Source organism: Pogoniulus pusillus, chromosome 1 (assembly GCF_015220805.1).
Source record: "Pogoniulus pusillus isolate bPogPus1 chromosome 1, bPogPus1.pri, whole genome shotgun sequence".
In the NCBI taxonomy this organism is placed as follows: Eukaryota; Metazoa; Chordata; class Aves; order Piciformes; family Lybiidae; genus Pogoniulus; species Pogoniulus pusillus.
In genome coordinates this window covers 44453357-44459356 of record NC_087264.1, presented here as the reverse complement: position 1 = coordinate 44459356, position 6000 = coordinate 44453357, and positions in this window count along the sequence as shown.

Here is a 6000-nt window from a genome sequence, read left to right as displayed (position 1 = left end):
CTCCATCAAAGACAGTTGTCTTTTGGGATAATATATTTCTGCATATAGTAACAAAAGCATTAGATTCAACATTCTCTAATACATGTAAGTATTCTATGCAAATAATAATAATAACAGCACAGTTTTCTGTAAGATCTATAAAACTAACAGTACAAAGCAGAAAACAAGGTCTACACATTTTTCCAATCATGGCACAGAAAAGAGAAGTTTGCTGTAATTTGGCATTGGAAGACAGATGAGATGAAACATCCATCCAGTAGTAGAAAATTAAAAGAAGACATCTGGAAGAGTTAAGAAGGATTGTGCCACCTCAGAGTTAGAAGGTTATAAAATCACAAAAATGATGAATCTCCTGAACAGGGAGGAGAAAAACCCAAACAAAACAAAACACAGAAAAGAAAAACCAAAACCACACAACCAACAGAGACCACCGTACTTGTTTCTGACATAATGCTTTCCTCATAATGGGCTTCTTCTCATAAAATCTGACCATTAAAGCACTGTTTTCACATACAAGTGATGCCATGCATTTTCAGAAGACTATTCACATGGCATAAGAGTTCAGAATCCAACGTTTGCCTCAGAAAATCGCAGTAATTAAGTTCCTGCAGAATGAAACTCCCTCCATTAATCCTGTATTAATGATACCAGCTAACTGAATGAGAAGGCTATCAATTTCCATTAAATGTTCAGTTCTCCTCTACCCTGCCAACAGCTAGAAAGATGATTTTAATAATGTCATTTTATCATCTGTTAGAGAAGTTAAGAGAATTATTGTTGGCAATATACACACAGGTAAGGAAAATGCTGTGAATGTATTAAAAATAGTTACACTGGCCTAAGACTCATTTTGCAGTGGTCTCTAAATCAAATTATACCAAATGACCAAATTATCTTGAGCTGGATTCAAACCAGTGACCTCTAATTAAAAGGTACTATATCCCATTACTAAAACAGCAAGACACATGCTTTCATTGGCACAGTGCTAATCATCACAGTGCTTTCTAACCTGATGCTTTCGGTCCCAGACAATCTGCTTCACTAATTATGTCTCAAACTTTTATCAGTCCTAACAGAAATGAGTCTGTTACTTGTAATTCACATTAAAAGCATCCTATTTTATGCATGAAGCTCTGTTCTTGTTTTAAGCTTCTTGTAAGTAGCAACGGCATGCTACTTGGCAAGAAGACTTTAGGAAGAAATAGCTATCTGTTAGCTAACAGCTTTTTGGTCTGCAAGCCAGACTGAAAGAAAGGTTAGTGGCTTCTGATCTGAAAAGGTTACCTGTTAACCTGGAACACAGCTGAAATGAATACAGTTTATCTAGCCAAGACCATAGAGCAAAAGCCACTCAGTTCAAACATGAAGCCATGGTTCAGCTCACTAATGTCATACCAACCAAAAAAATAAACCCTGGAGCCGAGTTGCTACTCCACAGACTTTGGGGAAATCTAAATTTAAAGCAGAGGGTAAGCAGACTATACCATTCTTCTGCCACAAACTCTCAACATGGAAAAACCCAAGTGGCTCCATGCCATTCCTCAGCACCAAGATCAGACTGGCAAGCTCCCCAGAGCTTGTTACTTCACCAGAACCTCCTTCCAGCCCTTACTGTAGACGGGCTTCATATTTCATAGAATGGTTTAGGTTGGAAGGGACTCAAAGATCATCTAATTCCAACCCCCTCCCACTAGAACAGGACACTCAAGGCCTCATCCAACCTAGCCTTGAACAACTCCAGGGAACCTCCCTGGGCAGCCTGTTCCAGTGTCTCACCATTCTCACTGTAAAGAGCTTCTTCCTAACATCTAGTTTGAATTTCCCCTCTGCCAGTTTAAACCCATTACCCCTCATCTTGTCATTATGAGACTCTGTACATAGTCCCTCCCCAGCCTTCCTGTAGGCCCCTTTCAGATACTGAAAGGCTACTACAAGGCCTCCTCGAAGCCCTCTCTTCTCCAGGCTGAAGAGACCCAACTCTGATAGCCTGTCCTCATAGGACAGGTGCTCCAGCCCCCTGATCATCTTCATGGCCCTCCTCTGGACTCACTCCAACAGTTTGATGTCCTTGTTGGGGGCTCCAGAACTGCACACAGTACTCCAGGTGGGGTCTGATGAGAGCAGAGTAAAGGGAGAGAATCACCTCCCTTGCCCTGCTGGCCATGCTTCTCTTGCTGCAGCCCAGGACACAGTTGCTGTTTGGGCTGGGCACACACACTGCCAGCTCATGTTGTGCTACTTAGCGCTCCTTTTGATACTAACGTATACACAGAAACATCTGAAACTCTATTCTATGGCAGTAGCCAGGTTCTAGTTTGGCTTTACCTACTCCAACTCTCTTCCTCTGCATAGCCACACAAGAGCCTTGTAATCCTCCCAAGCTGTCTGCCCCCTCTTCCAAAGTTCATAAACTCCCCTTTTCTTTCCCTTACTTCAGCTGCACCTCTTCACTCAGCCAGGCTGTTTTTCTTCCCCACTTGTTCAGTTCTTTGCAAGACCTGAACACATACTAGACTTGTATAGAAAAAAATAACCACATGTTCATACAGTAACTTCATTTGAAGCTCCATACTATGGATTTATTTGATAAGACATGAATATCTATTTTTTCCAGATTGGGGGGGAAAGGGGCAGACAGGGCATCTAGACTTAGTGAGCTAACATTTACCTTAGAATGATCTGCTCTGTGCCTAGTAAGACTCTTTTTTAAACACCAAGACATAAGAAGACCTACATTAGAATAAGAAAAAAAAAATCCCTTCAGAACACAGTGGAAATCATGAACCAGGAGAGCCTTCTAAATTTAATCAGGCAACTGGCAGTTAATGGTAACAGAGGAAGATTCATTTTCCTTCATCCAATTAAATATGCTTTGCCACTTAAGGTCATATATATCTTCCATAAGAATGTGCAAGGCATCAGTGTTAGTCATCTAGCAACTTCTGCTGCCTTCACTAGCAAAAAAAACTCTCAAACTCTTTCCCTTTTTCACTAACAGTTGAAATTCAGGATTCCAGCTTATTTCTAAGTATCAGAATCTGACAAGATAGTGTATCATAAGCTTCCAGCTGCTACAGGCCTTTGACCATTAGCAATCTATATTTACTTTAAGTTTTAACAACAGCAACAGTAAACCTTGAAAACATTTAGTTATTTCACAGGGACAAAAAGTGAGTAAAGATTACACCACAATAATGTTTTTAGAATATCATTACTTTTAAGCTATGATCCTGCATTTTTTGAAGCTCATCTCACCAAAAGCCAGTTTCAAGTATTCCGTAGAGGGTGTGAACCCTACCCACCCCAAAAAAAAAACCCAAACAAATTGTATTGGTTCTAGTTTAAGCTTCCCAGAAACTCAAAATATAGCCAATACAACACAATAATGTGATGCCTTCCTCTCTTCCCCCACTTGGGAAAGAAAGGAATTAGATGTAGAGAGGAAAAGGGGTAAAAACACCCAAATAATAGTCTTGCTTCGATGTGGAAGTTAAAAGAAAAACTTTAACAATAAATAAAAGGTATTTAAGGTAGGGGAGTTACAAAAAGGTATAGGGAAGGGAAACAAGATACAAAAATATATACAACCAGATTGATGGCAATGGATGGAGGTAGATGCAGGAAAGGGTTGTCCACCGTATGGTAGAATGGCCATGTAGTAAACCAGGAGCAGCAGGAACAAGGGTGGTACTATCAGGCAGGGAGGGCAAAGAGAAAAAACAAACAGGCATTTCCCCTGTTTTTATAGAGGACTGGAAAGGAAGTGGGAGTGGGCTGACCACTACACCTGGGGTCAGGTTCAGACCACTCCCATGAGGGTTAACCCTTTACACAAATTATTTTTTTTTTAAAGTCAACTTTCAAGTGTTAAGAGTTTCATCAGGCCCCAGGCCCCAGCCCCCACCCTCACCTCATGTTTCCATAAGACATTTGGTGGGTTTATGTCTTGCTTTTAAGGACAGCATAGAAAAAGTAGCGTGTGAAAACACCAAGGAAACTGTTTGATAGGAATAAATACATAAATCAGTTATCAGCACCCAAATTTGTTTGGTTTAGTATGCTTGAACTGCTATTTGCAATTTCTGTCATCCTAAAGGCTTGTAAGTTCTACTCAATAAGCTACAGAAAGTTCACTTTGTTGACAGCTTAAATTATGGCAAGCTTCTCTTCCCTTGTCTTTTTATAAACAAGACCTATAAAAGAATGTATTTTCACTGCATGCTCTCATTTAAGGTAGCTAACCTGTTTTGAGCCTCTGATTTACTGATACTTCTTGAATCACTTAGGAGGAAAACAAACAAACAGCAATTAAAAAACTTCAAGGATACCAATCACCAGCAAGCTTTACTCCCTTTTATTTGACACTCACACATTACTATTTGTCCAACTCCATGTTCATGTCTCTACAGCATTAGAGCACAACACAGACTAATACACCAAGAATATAGGAATACACAAGTAACACTGAGAACACTACTGTGCAAGGTCAGCTGCTCACTAAAGTCAGTATCCTGCCCTCAGTCACGTTTTGCACAAAACACCCAAGGAACAAAGTATCAGAAATTGAGCCTCTCTTGGCAATTTCTGGCATTCCACAACCAGAGAACTGTGTACCATTTATGTTGAAAACCAGATTCAGGTAATCAAGTTTTATCAACAACAACAGACATGCTTGTGCTGGTTTGAGGCTAATTGGAATATTTTACTGAGAGAAATTAAATCCTTAGCTGTGAGAAAGAACAAAACAAAACAGTAACCTATATCACTCATTCTTCTGCTGAGAAACACCAGTAGTCAAAATACAGATAAGACACTCACTTCTCAGTTAGTTCTCAGTTTTCTCTTCCTCTCTGGCAGTCTGTGTGATTGCCATCTGCCTTAACACTTTAATCCAATCCAACCTTTTATTTTCCTCTAACCTTCTTGTCATCTTTTTGACATCTCAACTCAGATCTCTCCAGATTTATCATGTGGATATACAGGGATTGATTTGGTTATTTCTGAGCAGATGGAAAGAGGGGAAAGGGGGGAGAAGGTTTGGGTCAGGAGCCTCCTGGCAGTCTGACTGTTTTGGGAGAGATTTTGTGTTTCTGTATTACTTTTAATTTGTATGTAACTGTAAATATTTGTCTATATGGTGTATATCTATGCTTGTAAATTGTGCTAAGCTGTAAGTATAGCTTCCTTAACTTCCAGCCAACTGAGTCTAGTCTGGTGAATTCATGGGGGGGGGAGGTCTAACTCCCAAACCATCCATCACGCTGCTCTTTATGACCTTCACACTTTGTTACAAAAACTTATAGGGAAATAAAAAAAGTTTTCATTAAGCTTCATTCCACACTGCATGAAAAGGGGCTCCTCTAGCTTTACAGCTGTTCATCATTCTTTTGGGTACCTGTTGAACTCCTTGTTAGAAGTGGTAAGCAATCATTCTCTACACAACTTCTCTTTACTATTTGCAATTTCATAAAAGTTTAACCACATTTTTCAACTGCCAACTTTTTTCTTTCCAAAAAGTTCCAGTTCATTTAGTTTCTTCTCACACTGAAGCTGGTCCATCTTTCTCAAGATCCTCCTGCCTGGTGTACCTTCTATTAAGTTCTATTATAGCCTTTTTAACATATGGTGAACAGAACAACATAAAGATTTACTCCTACATTCTCTTTTATATTCTATTTTTTTCCTAAGAACTTGCGTTGCTGAACACAAGACTCACATATTCGGAGAACTATCAAAGATAATTCAATCTTCTTCATATGGCTACAGCCAAATCACGTAACACAGAAGATTGTGACACACTTGCTGATGGTCAAGATGTGGAAAGGTAAAGCTTCTGTAAATCCTCTCTCCACCCCACCAACACTAGAAATCTGCATGTGGGAAGAGCTAAGCAGTCTCTCCTACAAAAGCTTTTTTACAACCAGCTCCCTCATGATTTTTCAGCTCCTGCATTACTCCTCAAGCACATTCTCTTCCCGTTGTATTATTAATCTCTTTTTC